The sequence below is a fragment of the Giraffa tippelskirchi genome, chromosome 8, assembly GCF_054371585.1.
Source record: "Giraffa tippelskirchi isolate mGirTip1 chromosome 8, T2T-mGirTip1v1.2.pri, whole genome shotgun sequence".
NCBI lineage: Eukaryota > Metazoa > Chordata > Mammalia > Artiodactyla > Giraffidae > Giraffa > Giraffa tippelskirchi.
This window is the reverse complement of record NC_137282.1, coordinates 130,932,285-130,949,410: the sequence shown is the minus strand read 5'-3', so window position 1 is coordinate 130,949,410 and position 17,126 is coordinate 130,932,285. Positions and strand designations below refer to the sequence as shown.

At 52.7% G+C, this 17,126-nt stretch overlaps 1 protein-coding gene across 1 annotated transcript in view; it reads left to right on the top strand.

Annotated features, from left to right (window-relative positions):
• Nucleotides 1-1,605: 1,605 nt before the first annotated feature.
• LRFN2 (leucine rich repeat and fibronectin type III domain containing 2) overlaps nt 1,606-17,126 on the top strand; it is a 197,846-nt gene continuing 182,325 nt past the window's right edge. Inside the window, exon 1 of the mRNA XM_081517407.1 lies at nt 1,606-2,270. The gene's annotated coding sequence lies outside the window, so the exon portion shown is untranslated. The remainder of the gene's footprint in view (nt 2,271-17,126) is intronic.

Here is a 17,126-nt window from a genome sequence, read left to right as displayed (position 1 = left end):
TCCCTGGTGGCCCAGACGGTAAAGAATCCGCCTGCAAGGCGGGAGACCTGGGTTCGATTCCTGGGTTGGGAAGACCTCCTGGAAGAGGGCATAGCAACCCACTCCAGTATTCTTCCCTGGAGAAACCCCATAGACAGAGGAGCCTGGAGGGTTACAGTCCATGGGGTCGCAAAGCGTCGGAGACCACTGAGCAACTAAGCACAGCACACACCTCTATCCCCACCCCATTTCTACCTCTCTTTTCTTGCCCACTCTGATGTACTTTGAGTTTCATCCTGGCCATGCCCTTTTCCCCTTCGGTTGTCTAGAATACCCCCAGGGAAGAGCCTGTCTTTCACGGTCTGCAGAACTCTGATTTGGCAGTTTACATGAGTGCCCATGAAAGTGCAGCACACGGGGAGTGTAGGTGCCTGGGCTTGGGCAGATTTTCATCCACTTCACAGTGCACAGTCAGAGAGGAGGCAGGGTTTCAGATTACAGATTTAAGCAGCTGAGCCAATCCTGGGCTGCAGAGACACATCCACATGCCACATGTGCCTCCCTGTGGGTATCTGGGACAGGTGCACGGGAGGTGTTAGCTAGGAGAGCAGAGAGGGATTGAGACATTCTCCCTGGATTTAGCAGCTGGAGTACAAGCAGGAATCTCAGATTTTCAGTTCTTCCTGTGGGAAAGGTACCTGAACCTCTTGGGAAGACCAGTAAGGCAGAGCCTGGTGCTACCTTTCTGGAAACTGGTTGCTGATCCCAGTGAACAGAGAGGATAAATAACCAAAGTTAGATGAGACCCCAGCCAGACCCAGACCTTCTGATGCTAAGCCCACGGGGATTTAATGACACGCCACGGGCCTTGGACAAGTCGCTTTACTGTTCCGGGCCTCATTTTCCTCCAATGTCAAATGAGGGTTGGCGGGAAGATCAAACAAGGGGAAGTGCTGTACGAACAGTTGACACCACTGCACACTTTACAGATTCTGACGATATTCCGGAGTCTAAAGGTGCGAGTCCGACTCTTTGCGACCCCATGGACTATACATACAGTCCATGGAATTCTCTAGGTCCGCCTGCACCTGGCTCTCATTTGTCCTGGGTCTCCTCGCTAGGGTGTGGGAATCAGAAACCGGCCAGGGCTGGGTGGGCGCGATCTTCCCAGCCCCCACCCTCAGCCCAGGGCCGGCGCGGCGGGGTTCTCCCCCGGCAGGCGGCGGGCTGAAGGCTGCACTGCACGGCGCGCTCCGCACGTGAGGCGGCAGCACCGGCTCCGGCCGCAGCGCGCAGCCCAGGCCGCCCGGCTCGCTTGGCGAAGGGGCTGCCCGTGCCGCCCAGCCCGCCCAGCCGGCTCCTGGGCGCGAGGCCCGCCCGCCGCCCTCCTCGGACCCCCGCTGCCCTTCCGGGAGAGCCCCGCTAGCCAGCAGCTGCCCTCGCGCCACCCCGGCGGGGACCACGAGCCCTCCAGTTCCGGCGGCCGTGCGGGAAGGAAGGGGGTGCGCCGCGCGGCGGGCCCGAGGCCGGCTCCTGGCTCCTGCAGCTCCGCCGGCCGCCGCTGGGGGCGGCCTTGCCGGGGGGCTCGGCGGGGAAGGCGCACACGGCCCCGGGTTCCGGGCGCCTCCGGCCGCTGGGCTCTCTCCGCCGCCGGCCCTCGGCGGCCGCCGCAGCCCGCCCTGCTCCCTCCTTGCTCCATGCGTGCGATCGCCGTGCGTGTGTGTGTGTATGTGTGACGGGGGCGCGCGTGTGTGTGCGCGCGCGTGGGGGGGGCAGTGTGCATGCGGGGCGTGCGGGGGAGTGTGTTTGTGTGCGTGTGGGTGTGAGTGCCTGGCTCGTTCTCTCTGAGACACACACACACACACACACACACACACACACACAGAGTCACACACACAACCGGCTGGCTCGTCTGAACTTGAAGACGCCCCACATTCCAAGATGCCCGAGGTTCCTGGGGATGCCTGGGGTTCTTCAATTTGGAAAATCCTACCGCCGTCCTCCTAGAGAGAGATTATGGTTTTTCTCTTTTTTTAATCTGGAAGAGAACAAGTTGTGCTTTTCTTTTCTTTCTTCGTGCTAAATGCCGTGGATATAACTGCATAAGCCGCTCAGGGCTCTCCCCGCGTGGACATCCGAGGCCACCATCTGCCTGTGTTCGCCGGAGCCGGAGGGCTTAGCTCGAGACGGTCTCGGGCGGGGAAGGATGCGTGGCCGAGCCGGGGAGCCCGGGCGCCCCGCGGAACCGGCCTCGGTGCCTCCCAGCCGGGGGTAGATGCTGCCTCGCCCAGGTGAGTGGTCGCCGCCGCCGCCGCGTCTCAGTGAACGGGTGTCTGCGGGAGCTCGGCGCGGGGCTGAACGCGCCCGGGGGAGCTGGGGAACTTCGCATCCCTTTCTTTTTTCACTTGAGGGCTCTCTCACCGGAGCAGCCCTGCGGATACTCTCTTCTCTTTTCGCCCATCGTTATCGCGGGAGGTTTCCTTTTCATTTCTTTCTTTCTTTCTTTTTTGATCGTGGGGGTGAAACTCTGGCGAGGAGCGGGGAGAGCGAGTTCCGTTTGAGGCCAGAGAGCAGGAGGGAGAGACGAGAGCTGCAGGTAGACAGAAACGTTGAAACAGCAGGAGAACTTTGTCGCCAGACCACTCTGTTGCATCTCCCCACAGGCGAAGCCTGGCTGGAGCGGTTGCTGGGGGCTGGGTCGGACGCCAGGGCTCCCTGCTCTCTGTGAGCTGGGTGGGGTGGGTAGAGCCTGGTGTGGAGGAGTTGACTCAGTGCCGATGGAGGGAAAGAAGGCATCGTTGCAATTCAGGGAGGTAGGCATGTAGGGCAACCTCGGGGACCCGCTCCTGTCTTCAGGTAGAAGGCAGGGAGATTCGGGAGATGGTGTGTTTGCAGCTTGGGGCATCAGAATGGCATGATGAAGCAATATGGAAACTGGTATTAGCTGCGCCTGGTTGGTGGGTCTGTCTCCCACCAGCCCTGCCCTGGTTCTAGGGTTCTAAGGTTGGCCTGAGCAGGGAGGAGGGAGAGCAGTGGGCAGTCAGTGCCAGCAGTGCCTCACTCTGCACAGACCCTAGGGGACGACAGGGAGGTGTCCTACCCACCTTTGCATCACCCCAGTACAAAGGACATAGGCAGTGAGTTCCAGGGAGACAGAGCTCCTGAAAGCCAGAACCTGAAAGACAAACAGGAGGAGCCTGAGCGGGGACCGCAGGGTGACTGATCCAGGCCAGCACCAAGTGCCTGCTGAGATGCCACAGACAGACAGGCAGATACCTGCGGGGAGCGGGGGCTTGTTGGAGCCCACACCCTGAGCTGGTGTTACAGGCATGGCTGTAGATGCTGACCCTCTGCCCTCATGACAGTGAAGTGTGTGTGTGTGTGTGTGTGTGTGTGTGTGCATGCATGTGTCAGGGACGGGGTCCTCTGTGGCTGCAAAGGGCTGATTGGCCTTGAGGGGCCGTGGGAGTGGGGCGGCTTCAGGAAATTGACCCCCCATGGCTGGGGAGGAGCAGAGCTAGGCAGGAAACTGCCTGTCTCTGAGCTGTGAAGTTCCCTGGGACCAGGCTGAGAGGTTCTTGTTGGTCTGTTGTATGAGGGTGGGGGCCGTCTTGAAACTGACGGCTTGTGGGGAGACTGGGAGCACAGATGGGGGGATTGTGGGGAGACTGGGAGCTCAGATCCCAGGTCTTGGGGTTGTGTCCTGGGCTGATCGCTGTCCTCTGCGAAGAGCTTTACACAGCCAGGCACAGCAGAGCCCAGCCAGCTGTGGCCTCGTTTGTGCGGTACTTTGGAGGCTGAAGGGGGTCAGGGTCCTGCAGGGAGAACCGGGAAGCTCGAGAGGGCCTGCCGGCAGCCTCCGCAGACCACGCCAGCTGCCCGGGCCCATCTGCCGACGCTGGGATGTCGTCTCTCCCTTCTGACTTGGGCTAGGGGTGCCGAGTTCCATTTCTGTCCTCCAGCTCCTCTCCTGCTTCTGCTCAAGCCCTCTGCCCAGTCCTCAGTTTAGAGTTTCTGGTCTAATTCCTGTTCAGGAATGTAATTACATATCTTCCTACCCTGGCCCTGGGGGATACAAACAGCTAACTTGGCATTTCGGTTTCAGCCTCTGGCGATGCGTCTCTGGGAGGTCGGCTCCCAGCTCCATACCCTGTCGGGTTGGATTGGGTGCCCGCCTGCCTGGCCAGAGCTCAGGCTCCCGCTTGTCTGAGGTGCCAGTTCCTTTCCCAGGCCCTGAAATCTGCGAAGTTGGGGAGTCCTGGCTTGAGACTGAGGAGGAGAGGGAGGGTGGAAGGGGTGGGAAATGCAGATGAGGTGGGTGGGGCCACTGGGAGAATCAGGCAGCCTTTTGGCCACCCAGTCCCTGGGTTGGCTACAATGAAAATCGCCTTTGTGTCTTGCCTGCAGTTCTGAAATAAAATCAAGGATCCAGGGGTTTCTGGCCTCCAGTGTCAGGTGCGTCAAGTCTGTCCAGCCTGTGAGATGGAGCAGTTCTCCTTCAGAAAGTCCCCTGTCCCCGGCTGGAGATGAGCACAGTATTGGCATCTGGGGCCTGGCTTCCCATTCTGCTGGGGGAAGCTTCTAGACTGAGAGCAGAGACATGGAGCAGAAACCAACCAGAGACAGCCGAATGTAACAGGACCCTGGACAGAAGCAAGAACTATTGGGGTGTTTTGCAGTTTTATTTTGAGCATAGTTGGAGTCTTAGCACGGTTTCTGAGCACAGGTTATTTGAAGTTTAGCTGTAGTTTTTGAGCACAGTTTATTTGAAGGGATAGAGTTGTCATACACAGGCATACCTTGGAGATATTGCAGTTCTGTTTCAAACCACTACAATAACACAAATATCATAAGAAAGTGAGTCATGAATTTTTGGTTTCCCAGTGCATATCAAAGTTGTATTTACATGATACCGTAGTCTATGAAGTGCATAAGAGCATTATATCTAAAAAAAGCAAACCAATGTAATACCTTAATTAAAAAAGACTTTATTGCTAAAAACTCTAACCATCTTGTAATCCTTCAGAAAGTCATAGTAGTAACATCAAAGATCACCAATTACAGATCACTGATCACAGATCACCAGTCACCATAGCAAACACAATAAAAATGAAAATGTTTGAAATACTGCAAGAATTACCAAAGTGTGACACAGAGACACGAAGTGGGCAAATGCTGTTGGTAAAAATGGCCCCAATATAGTTGTTCGATGCAAGGTTGTTGCCATAAACCTTCAATTTGTAAAGAAACACAGTATCTATGAAGGGCAATCAAATGAAGCACAATAAAGAAGATGTGCCCGGAGTGGAATGGAACCTGCACTTGGAAGGCCTGGGTTGCAATTCTAGCTCTGCCACATCTGTGTTAACCGCTGGAGCCTCTGTGCTCTCATCTGGTGACAGGAAATAATAGCACGTGCCTTGCAGATGTGTATGGCCCCATGTTTGTCCCAGTGCTCCCCAAACCTCTTACAGATCTGGGGGAGTGTTTGGTTGGAGAGGGAAGTTTTAGAGAGGGGAGGGGCCCTCAGAGACCTGGAGGAGAGTGTCCCCAGCCTCCCCTGCACACAACTGCCAGGAGGGTTTGATGCCATCGTACATAAGCGGGTCATTAAAAGACTCCAGGAAACCCTCCAAGAAAACTTGGAGAATTGATATTCGAGGAGCAGATTTCACCTTTGGGACTGTGACACCTGCTTCTCTCCCTGCCTCTTGTTTGCTATGGGTTTTTACAGCCATGCACATTTGCTCAGGATGCTCCAACTCTGTGTTTTACAAGTATCATCTGTCATGCTTTCCTATCTCAAGCTTGAGTGTGAAATCTCTCCCAGAATTTGGCCCCTGCCCTTCCTTCCCTGGCTCCACCTCTTGCTGCCCCAAGAGTGGCCTCACAAGGCTGGTGTCAGGGCCAGGCTAAGTGAATGGACATAGCTCTGCTGGGGCCTCTACAGGGCCTGTGATTGGACCTGGGTTCCATTTGTGGAGTTGGGTGGCCCACCCAGTCAGGAAGAGGGGCTCGGGCCCAGACATGTATTTAGTGGGATCTGACTAATGAGTCACCGGAACAGGGGTGGAGGACTAGTCTAACCACCATGGGAGGGCCTAAGGAAAGACATATTCAGGGAGCAGGAAGTCAGATTTGGAGATGGGGACCAAGGTAAAGAGCCATGTTCAGTATGCTCAGGGTGAGGGCAATCAAGAGGTCTTCTTGGAGGAGATGAAGATTTTAGGAACAGCAAAAGCCCATAAAACTCCATAGACGTTAGATTTTGTCTTATAAATTCTCAGAGGTCACTGGGAATTTGGGGAGTTTCAGGTGTGGAAAGTAGAATGGATATTCTGAGAATTTCTTAGGCTATCAAGGCCAGCTCATTCGAACAATTTCTTGTTTGCTTATTATGTACCAGGCACAGTGCTAGGAGCTTCACATTTTTTCTCATTGAATTCTCCCAATCCTGTGAAATGGTCACTGTTGGTACCTCCACTTTACAGATGGGGAAACAGAGGTTCAGAGAAGCTGAGTGCCTGCCAATTAGTTGGTTAGAGGCAGAGGTGTCACTTAGTTCTCACGTCTGTTTGGATCAAAACCCACACTCTAACCCTCTCTGTACTGCCTCTGTCCCCAGGGGAGGATCAGTAGGATCAGCATGGATCGATCCCTCTGTGTGCACTGCTGGCCTCCTGGCCTGGCTGGTGAGGTGACTTCAGAGCCTTCATCACAGAGCCCTGGGGAGCTCAGTCTTCTCCTGGGCTTCCCTGCCTGCCATTCTGGCTCATACACATCTGTTTAAAAGTTCCCATCAGACAGTCAGCATTGTCCTTCTGGACAGGAGAGAAGATGGTAGGCTGAACACTGGACTATGAGTTAGGGGTCCCGACTCTACCATATGTGTGACTTGGGTGGGGCACCCCCGAGGCCTGGTTCCTTTACTGATCAGTCAGGATGCTGATGTTGGCTTCCTAAGGTGGATGTAAGGTCAGGCCCATGTGAATGTGCTTCAGCCTTGAGCAAGCCCTTTAGCACTCAGGATTATATTTGTGACCCCTTCCTAATTTTAGATCAAGTAATTAAACTGTCAAAGGCAGTACCGCCCAGATATGAGGGCATTGGGGCTTCCCAGGTGGTGCTAGTGGTAAAGAGCCCGCCTGTCAATGCAGGAGACTTAAGGGATGCGGGTTCGATCCCTGGATTGGGAAGATCCCCTGGAGGAGGGCATGGCAACCCACTCCAGTATTCTTGCCTGGAGAATTTTCATGGACACAGGGGCCCGGGGGGCTACAGTCCATGGGGTCTCAAAGAGTCGGACACGACTGAAGAGACTTAGCACACACTCACGCATGAGGGAATTACAGGTAGGCTTTCAGGTGTCCGTTTCGTGTGGGACTGGAGTTCCTCAATAATATCATAGGTGAGGCAGGTGGACACTGTGCCTTCTGGGAAAAGGGATGCGGAACCTGCAGAAGAAGGGCCTTTGGTCCAGACAGTTGGGTGGGATCAGTGGCAGGCAGCAGGGAAGGGACACACTGAGGTCATTTCATGTCATGTCATATCATTTACTTTTGCAACTAGATGCCATTATTGAAGCTTTGGCACCAGAGAAGGTGAAGGGAGTTTGCCTTCAGCCCGTGTGTCTCAACCTTTCTTTAATTATTGCCCTCTTGATGAAAACTTTTAAGACACTATTTCTTATCATTTCAATCCCATAAAATTTTAATATATACTGTATATCTGTTTATGTACTATATTAGGTATCGTTGTGCTTTGTATACAAAAAGAGTAAGCTGCTCCCAATAACAAATTTTTGCCCCCTTGGGGGCGCTGTTGCCACCACTGAGAATGCTTGTTTTAGGACTAACCGACTAGGACTAGAAAACGAGGTAGATTTGAGGCAAGGAGAATCCAGGAGATGGTGAGGACAGATCCACACTGGCGTGTCACTGCCTGGAGTGTGGTCCATGGACCAGGAGCATCAGCATCACCCAGAAGCAGGCTGGATGGATGCAAAATCCCAAACCTCCTGAATAGGCATCTCCATTTTATAGAAATGGGGGGTAAGGGCAGGGTTGGATGCATGATCCTGGAAAACAAGGCTAGTCTGTGAACAGAAGGTCAAAGGAAAAGGGGTGAGAAGCCAGAGACAACTATGTGCAGGGTCAAACGGCCTGTTAAGCTGAGTCCTGATGCACCAAGCACATTTAAGCAGTGACACTGTCTGCCCATGTTGTGATCCATCACTCTTGTTTTTTTTCTCTACGATTCCTTGCATTGTAGTTGCACGTTGTGTAGAAGGTGTGGGGGTCCCGTGGAGGAGATGCAAGGCTGTGTGTGGCTTTGCTCCTGAGCAACAGAAGGCCAGGCGTCTGATTTGGACAGATCTAGGTCTGCTTTCTTGAATATCTCCAAGGGTCAAGGTTAATGGGCACCAGACCAACCCAAGAGACAGACTGGAACTGTAGGCACAAGACTTAGGTGTTAAACAGGGTCAAACTGGATTAAAGAGCAAAACTGAGTTCTTGTAATTTATCAGTCTGCTTGAAGTTGTCTGCATAGAACCTGGGACTTCTTGTCACGGTCCTATATATACAGGGTAATCCCAAAACATAGACTGCAAAATCCCAAAGTTGGACTCTTTAGAACTCAATGCATTTACAATAGACCCTCCTTATCTGTGGGTTCTTTATCCGTGGATGCAATCAAAAAGTTTCAGAAAAAGACAAATCCCAGAAAGTTCTAAAAAGCAACACTTGAATTTGCCATGTACTGGCAACTATTTATGTAGCATTTACATTGATTTACATAGCATTTACATTGTAGTCGGTATTATAAGTAATCTAGGGAAGATTTTAAAGTATGTGGGAGGCACAGATTTAGAGAATGAATTTATGGTTGTGGGAGGGGAGCGAGGAGGAAGGATGGGGGAAAGGGTAGTTATGGAGTTTGGGATGGACATGTACACACAACTATATTTAAAATGGATAACCAACAAGGACCTACTGCATAGCCTATGGGATTCTGCTCAGTGTTAAGTGGCAGCCTAGATGGGAGGGGAGTTTGGAGGAGAATGGATATGTGTATATGTATGGCTGAGTCCCTTCCCTATTCACCTGAAACTATCACAACATTGTTAATCGGCCCTACCCCAGTACAAAATAAAAAAGTTAAAAAAGTAAAGTAAATGGGAAGATGTGTACAGGTTATGTGCAAATACTGTGCCATTTTATAAAGAGATTAGAGCCTCTGGATTTTAGCATCTGTGGGAGTCCTGGATACTAGAACAACTGTATCATGGGCACACCCTCTGTTAACTCATTCACAGCAGACACAGCAAGGAAAGTGAGATGCTGTGTCTGTCTTAACCCCTTTTCCCTCTGTATCTCCCTCCTGGGCCATCTCCCCTTAACACCCTCTTCTTCGGTCTAAGGCCAACACAGGAAGGTCTTCCCTTTCATCTTAACTCAGGTCTCTGAAAAGCTTCACAGAAATGCAAAAATCTGTTTGGTCCTTCCACTTTCCCTCCCCAAGACTCACCTTCTACTACTTTTCCCCAAAGCTAGCACCGTCTTTCCTAGTTACCCTTCCTGATCTGTTTCCGCTATTTAGGCGACTTTAGTCAAAAAAGCTGAGGGCAGGGATTTACTGTGATCCCCAACTAATATTGGGAGTCTGTGCAGACTCCTCCTTCAGACTAGTTGTAAGCTAGGTCTTGCTGTTACATGACTCCCTCTGGTCCCCCAAATGAGTGACATATGGTCACTCAGCCTGCAGCACTTGGAGGAGATTAGGTGGGAAGCCAGGTTTAGGCTCCAGTAGCTGATGAGAAAGAAATGTGGGGGCCCCCTGGAGGACAACAATGGAGGTGTAGGCATGCTTGATCTGAGCTCCTGGAAAGCCCTGGAAATGCCCAACAAGGGGCATAAGATGAGGCCTAGTCATTCTAAAAAGGTATTGAGGATTCCTGGGTGGGCAAGTTGATCCTTTGATTCAATTTCCCTTCCTCTGCCCCAGTGAAGCCTCGGTAATACCCAGATAAGTCCTCTTGGGGCAGAAGGGAGGAAGGATGGATGACCTGGAGACATGGAAATCAAAGTTAGAGGTCCTTGTACAGCACTGGCACCAAGCTGTAGAGGGCTCTCAGGGGTGCTGCGGAACTTGGTCAGGAACTTACCGATGATTCGCCCTGGGTGATGGAGCCACACTAGAGCCCTCTCTCTGCCAGGACATTGTGTGGCTGTTTGGTGATTGTTCCTGACTGTCAGTCTGCTCTCAGGAGCTTTGATTCATATCACACCTCCCACAGCTGAGAAATCCCATGCTAGGGCAGTTCCCTGGGAGTTCTAGCCCCAGTTCGGCCTCATTTCCACCGAGATGGAGTGTGGGAGAGGACTGGGCGATTTCTGTCCTCACACTGTGGAGGAAGCCTTCTCATGGCCATTTCTCATGATGCTTATAAAGGGTCAAGGTATGGGTGTCGTGATTTGCTGGAACCACTTTCATGGTCTCAGTCCACCCCACCTCTTGAGCAAAGTTCTGTACTTTGCTCCCAGTGTGAGAGTGAGGTCTCCTTTGATTTGTTCTAAAGTGTCTCCTCCACCCCGTGCATGCTAAGTCGCCTCAGTAGTGTCCGACTCTTTGTGACCCCATGGACTGTAACCCTCTAGGCTCCTCTGTCCGTGGGATTCTCCAGGCAAGAATACTGGAGTGGGTTGCCATGCCCTCCTCCAGGGGATCTTCCCAACCCAGGTATCGAACTCATGTCTCTTACATCTCCTGCACTGCAGATGGGTTCTTTACCACTAGCGCCACCTGGAAAGCCCTCAAGCCCATCGAGCTTTAAAGTCAGGAGAGCCTGAGTGTCCAGGATTTGGTGATCAAGCCCATGTTCCCTAGACCTTCCCTTTCATGACTGACTGGTCAGCAGTCCTCACTCGTTCAGTTTAATTCAACACGCAGTTATTGAGCACCTACTGTGTACCACCCCCAGATACTGTAAAGACGAATCATCTCCCTGGTCTGTGTGGGCACGCAGCCCTCCACCACCTCCATTGTTTGACTTCCCTTTCTGTACTTTTTCCAGCCCTGCCTGTGGACTCCAGGACTTGGGGGTCGGGGTTGGGATGACGGTGGGGGTGCCCAGCTCCGGCTTGTTTCTGCTGCCTTCCCTCACCTGTGTTCCCGTGCATGCGTGTGTGTGTGTGTATGTGTGTGTGTGCATGTGCTTAGGACTGAGCTGAAGGTCATGCACGATTAACCACATGATGTAAAGCTGACAACAGTGGTGGCGATGCTGGAGGTGGAGGGGTGATGCGGACCACTTGAGAAATGCACTCTCAATCTGCTTTCCCACATCTTTCCCTGCCCCACTGCTTAACTGGCATCTCACCCTCTCACCCAAATGTGAACTGACTGGATGAAGAGATCTGGGGGCTGTGGTCCCTGTTTAGGGGCAGCTGACCCTAAAGGAACCACTTAATCTTCCTCCCAACCCCGGGCATGTGCGTCACAGAGGCTGAGCTGGGAGAAGGGGAACTGAGGGCAGACCCTAGAATAGACATAAATCCCAGCCCCTCTGTCTGGTCACAGCTTCTAAGCACATGAGAAATGAGGGCCATCGCACTGGGGGCAGATGATTGCCCAGTCCTTAAATGGGCAAGAATCTGGGCAGAGAGCTGCCGGCAGGGGGAGGGGGAGCACAGAGAGGTTGCAAGTGGGCAAGGCGGGTTCGTTACTCTTAAGAAGCCGTCCTTGGTTGGGGAAAGGCCCACTTCTTGTCCTCGGGAAGTTTAGGTCTAAGAGGAGGGTGGAGCAGAGAAACATACCCATTATCCCGGAATGCTTAGGTACTAAAATATGTGACATAGTTCCTTCTTATGTAGGGAGTGTGCACTGGGGCCCCCATTCCTAGGGCTTATGTGTTCTCTTTTCCTGGTCATGTGGACTTGGGCAAGTTACTTTCTCTGGGCCTCAGTTTCCGCATCTGCAAAATGGAGACAATAATAGTACCCACAACATAGGGCTGTTAGGAGAACTTGATAAATTGCTATGTGTGAGGGGCTGGAGCAGTGCCCAACATGTGCCGAATGCTGTGTAGTGTGTGTGTGCGCGCATGCTAAGTCGCTCAGTCATGTCCAACTCTGCGACTCCATGGACTGTAGCTCACCAGGCTCCTCTGTCCATGGTCTTCTCCAGGCAAGAATATTGGAGTGGGTTGCCAGCCCTTCTCCAGGGGATCTTCCTGATCCAGGGATCGAACCCAGATCCTCTGCATTGCAGGCGGATTCTTTACTGTCTGAGCCACCAGGGAAGCCCTCTGTGTAGTTTCCCTTACTATTATTCATGGTAGATAGACTAGGGGCATTTTTCCTAAGCGTGGAGGGGAGCAACTGTGGATCAGCGTAATGGGTGCTCCTCTCCAACAACCACCCCCTAAATCATCCAGCACCTCGGGAAATTTCATAATACTCTCCATGTGATCTCATTTGACCCTACAGAAGTTCCTATCAGGCAAGCAGGAAGGACAGATGCTATGATTACACCCATTATACATGAGAGGACACTGAGGTGCAGAGGTCCCTGAGTGCTTCCTGATGCAGCTGGGTTCTTATAACCACACTGGGTTCAGCTGAGGGGTTGGGGGCATTTTGTGGAGGAGGGCTTTGTCTGAAGATGGCTAGTGGATTTAGAACTGGACCTCACACCTGGGCCTTCTTCTTTTTGGGGTCAGATTACGGGGCAATCAAGCCACATTGTGGGAGGAAGTTACAGGTCTACAGCCTCAGGCTGTGTCTACAGGACATGCCTCGTGGGAAAGCACAACACAGAATCTCAGGGGATGGAGTTAGTGGTGGGGCCACAGAACATGCTGCTTTGGGTCCTTGGGAAACCACTGTGCATGCACTGGATGGGGGAAGGTACTGGGGGTTCTAATGGGGATGTGGAACCTGGATTGAGGAACTTTCTATCAAGGAAGGAGGCACCTGGTTCAGCCTGGTCTCTTACGTGGAGAGACGGCCAGAGAGCAACATCTCCCTGGGCCGTGATTCCTGCCCCCACCCCCGTTCCCAGTACCTGTTCCCCACGGCTGAGCCAGGTGGTAGGAAGAAGGACTTCCTGGATACTTTGGTCTGAAGAAGCTGGGAAAGCGTCTGGGGGTCAAGAAAATTGGCCTTGGAGCAGGACACGGAAGAGGGCATGAGCCCCCCAGCAGGAGAAACCAGATTTAGGGGCATGCTTGTGGGGGTGGGGTTTCAGGAACTGGGAGGGTCAGGTGTAGGGATGGATTATGGGATCTGTGTCTCGGGTGTGACATGGGTGATGATGGGCGGATGGGTGTGTCACTGTCGGGAGGAGACAGAATTCCGGCAGTGAAGCCACAAGAGAAGAGCTGCGATGGCAGCCCACTGGGGCTTGAGCCTCCAGTTCACCCCCAGCACAAAGCCAGGCTACTCGGAACCCAAGCCCCATCCCAAGTCCTTTTCTCTTGAGGGGAGAAGTCCAGCCCCTAAGCTCATTTCCAGGACTTCATGATCAGCCGGTTCCATAGATCTTGGGCTGTGTGAATATGGCACATAACTACGAGGCCCTGCAGGTACCTGCGCCCCTAGGGTAGCACCCAGGTGCAGGGAGAGAGCAGTGGCCTATGAGTTACCAGGGAGGCCAGCGGGGAGCCGGGGGCTGGCCCAGCTGGGGGTGTGAGTTATCTCCGGCAGGGCCACCCTGCCATGCTGCTGCTCTGCGGCGCCGGGCTGATATTTACTGTATCTTGGTTTTTAAATTACAGTACAGCATTGATTCCTTGCTCTCCAAGTTCAGCCCTCACTCGCTGGCCCTGTCTCGCCTGGCCTTTCTCTGCCTCTCCTCCTCTTTCTCCATCTGTCTGCTCTCTCTCTCACAGTTAAGTTTTTAACGCAGGGTATTATCTTATGTTGGCTCATGTTACTCCATAGTACTATGTTTCTATTACCTTATGTTTATTAGAGGATGCATGCTTTTCAGCCCTTTCACATATATGGCTCTTGATGGTTTTTAAAGCTTAACTCACAACCATGTTTATCTACTTTGGATCCCGTGACAGTGAGGAAGTAGGGGCGAGCGCAGTCGTCTCCATTTAAAGGTAAGGAAATGGGCTCAAAGAGGCTAATAATGGAATGACCAGGTCATGCTTGAATTGAATTACATTATATTAAATCATCAGAATAATGGCTCCTGGGTATTGCCTGCTTAGAGTGGGCCCGGCGCTGTAAGCTTTATATACTGATTTTATCCCCACATTAGTTCTGTGGGGTGGGTGTTGATTAGTTCATTTTTACAGGTGAGGAAACAGGCCCAGAGAAGTTAAGTTACTTGCCTGAGGTCACACAGCTAGTCAGAGGGCAGAGCTTGGATGTGAACCCCGGGCAGCCTGGCTCCTGAGCCCACATTCTTATTTGTGATTCAAGCTGTCACATGTTGTGATATGTGTAAGGGTGAGAGATGGGAATAGAGGTGGAGCTTCCCGGTGTAAGAGAGGCTTTCTTTTTTATTTTTTTTTAACTGGAAGGTAATTGCTTTACAATGTTGTGTTGGTTTCTGATGTATAACATCACGAATCAGTCATAACTATATATGTGTGTGTATATATATATACACACACACACACATATATATATATATGTCTCCTCTTCCTCAGAGAGACTTTCTTATTCTTGCCAACCTTCGATGTCTATAATAGTTTCCCTGCACCCAAGGGGAAGGCCTGGGGAAACTCATGGTGGCTAGATGTGCCCCCAGAGGGGGATTTCAGCTCTGATCACAGGCAGAGCTGCTTAGGGCTGGACCTGGCTCCCAGGGGCCCAGCAGGCCAGTGGGCATCAAACAAGGAGCTGGAATTGCCTGGGGTCCCACAGGTTGTGCTGGGTGCAGCCCCTTCCCTCCCTGGGGAACCCCCGCTGAGCACTGCCTGCCTGCCCCCGGGTCGTGGTGAGGATAAAGTGAGTGAGCATCTATGAAAGAGCTGAAAGAGCTGCGTGGCTGGTGTAACTGCCACGTGTTCTCTCATTTCGTTCCCTTACAACCTTCACAAAGTAGGTGTTACCTCCCTTTGTGCTGATGCGGAAGCTGGAGCTCAGAACAGCAATGGGATTTTCTTGGGGTCTAAGGTGACCGACTGACCCTGTTTGGGACCCAGGGGATTCCGGAATGCAGGACTTTCCATTATGAAACCAGAGAAGTCCCAGGCCAACTGGGAGGTGTCCCAGGTCACATGGACACTGAGTGGGCGAGCCAGGACTTGACCCCCGTCGTGTCTGATTCCTGCTCCATGCCCTTACCCATCGCTCTCGATTCCCTCAGGGCTGGTGCCTCTTCTATAGCTGCCCGCATTTGCAGAGCCCTGGCTGGCTTTAGGGATACTAAGCTAGTTCATCCTTGTGCAACCATGGGAACTAGACATTCAGAGTTTCCTGGAGAGGAAGCAGAGAGGTGAAGGTAACTCGCTCAGGTGAAGGGGTGAAGGTAACTCACTCAGGTCCCCCAGTCAGGAGGTGGGGATTTGTGCCCGGTCACCTGGCGCCTGCACTCCTGGTCACTCTGCTACAGCTCCCATTGTGTCTCTTCCCAGTCCTCTCCACCCTCATGGTCTTCTTTCCTCATCCTGGTAGCTTGTGGAGTAGACAGGGCAGGCACTTTTAGCTAGTGTACAGGTCAGAAAATGGGAGCGCAGAGAGGCCAAGTTACTTAGCTGATGACACAGCCTGTAAGTGATACAAGCAGGAGAGCTTTTGTCAGGCGTTCCCAGCTGGTACTTCCCCCTGGGCTTTCCCTGTTCTGTAACGAGGAGGAGGCCCTCAGCCCAGCCCGGCCCAGTCCTGTTCAAATTCCTAGAGGTCTGAGGCCTGAGGTCTCGGTCATCCCTGGGTCCTTTATGCAGAGGGCTGGTTCCTAGACTTGGGCTCCAGGTCGTCCTCCTGTGCTCCGGCCTCGGCAGGTAGAGGGGGCACCTGGCTGCAGTGGACGTGCCTGCTGGCCTCTCAGCTCCTCTCCTCCCACCAGCTGGGGACTGAAGGCAGGATGGGCTGCATTTTCCTGGGAGGGTAGCAGAGGCTCTGTTAATGCCAGGCTTCCTTCTAAGGCATCAACATAAAAAGAGTTGGGAGGGACAGTGACAAGAGTCTATAAATTCTGAATGATGTTCAGGGAAGTAGCCTGGCCCCCAGGGCCCATAAAACCCAGGCAGCCTGCTGGGTTGAGGGTGAATTATGGGGCCCTCTCTGCCACAGGGTCATCTGCCCATCAGGCCTCCCACTTGGTAGGTTCTTTTCTTTTTAACCTCTAAACTCTTTCCAGGATTCTTGGCATTTCATGGTTGTCCTCCAGTCACTCATAGAGATGAATTACTCCCCATTTAACAGGAGGGGAAACCAAGGCATACAGTGGCTTGGTAAATAGCTCAGGCTCACCTAGGGACCTGAGTCTCTTGAGTCTGTCCTGGGAAATTCTCACTCACATTTATACTGATTAAGCACTTACTACCTGCCAGGAACCATTCTAAGCGTTTTACACCTGTTAACTCAATCCCACCACAACCCTAGGACATAGGATTACTGTTGTCACTGTCATCTCCATTCTATAGTGAAAAGACTTGGCAGAGAGAGTTGAAGTCACTTGCCTAGGACCACAGAGCTGGGAAGTTGCAGGATTGTGCTTTGAACCTACATGCTTAACCATCACCCTGTTAGCTTGACCTCAAAGCGGAATGGCCCCTGAGAGTGAGCAGGGGCCCCTGCCATCCGTGGGGGACCCGGCTGGCTGCTTCTTCCCAGGAGACAGGCAGGCTCTTTTGTTCTGAGTCCTCTCCGCTCTGTGCGGCTTCAACACACAGATCAAGACACTCCTAAAGGAGTGGTGAGCAGAGGCAGGGGCAAGAGGGCCAGTGGAGAAGTGGCCAGTGGAGAAACCTCTGGGCTGGGGGTCCAGAAACCTGAGTCCTGGCCAGCTTTGCCACCAAAGGGTCATGCGACCTGGGTGATCCCTCTGAGCTTCCTGCCCCTTTGCCTCTGCCCTCCTCTGATTTGACAGAGGTGAGGCGTCCCTTGGTTTGGGGGGCCCAGCTGGTGACGGCAGTGGCAGCAGCAGGACCACAGAAGCTCCAGCATCAGGCCTGGCCCTGCCTT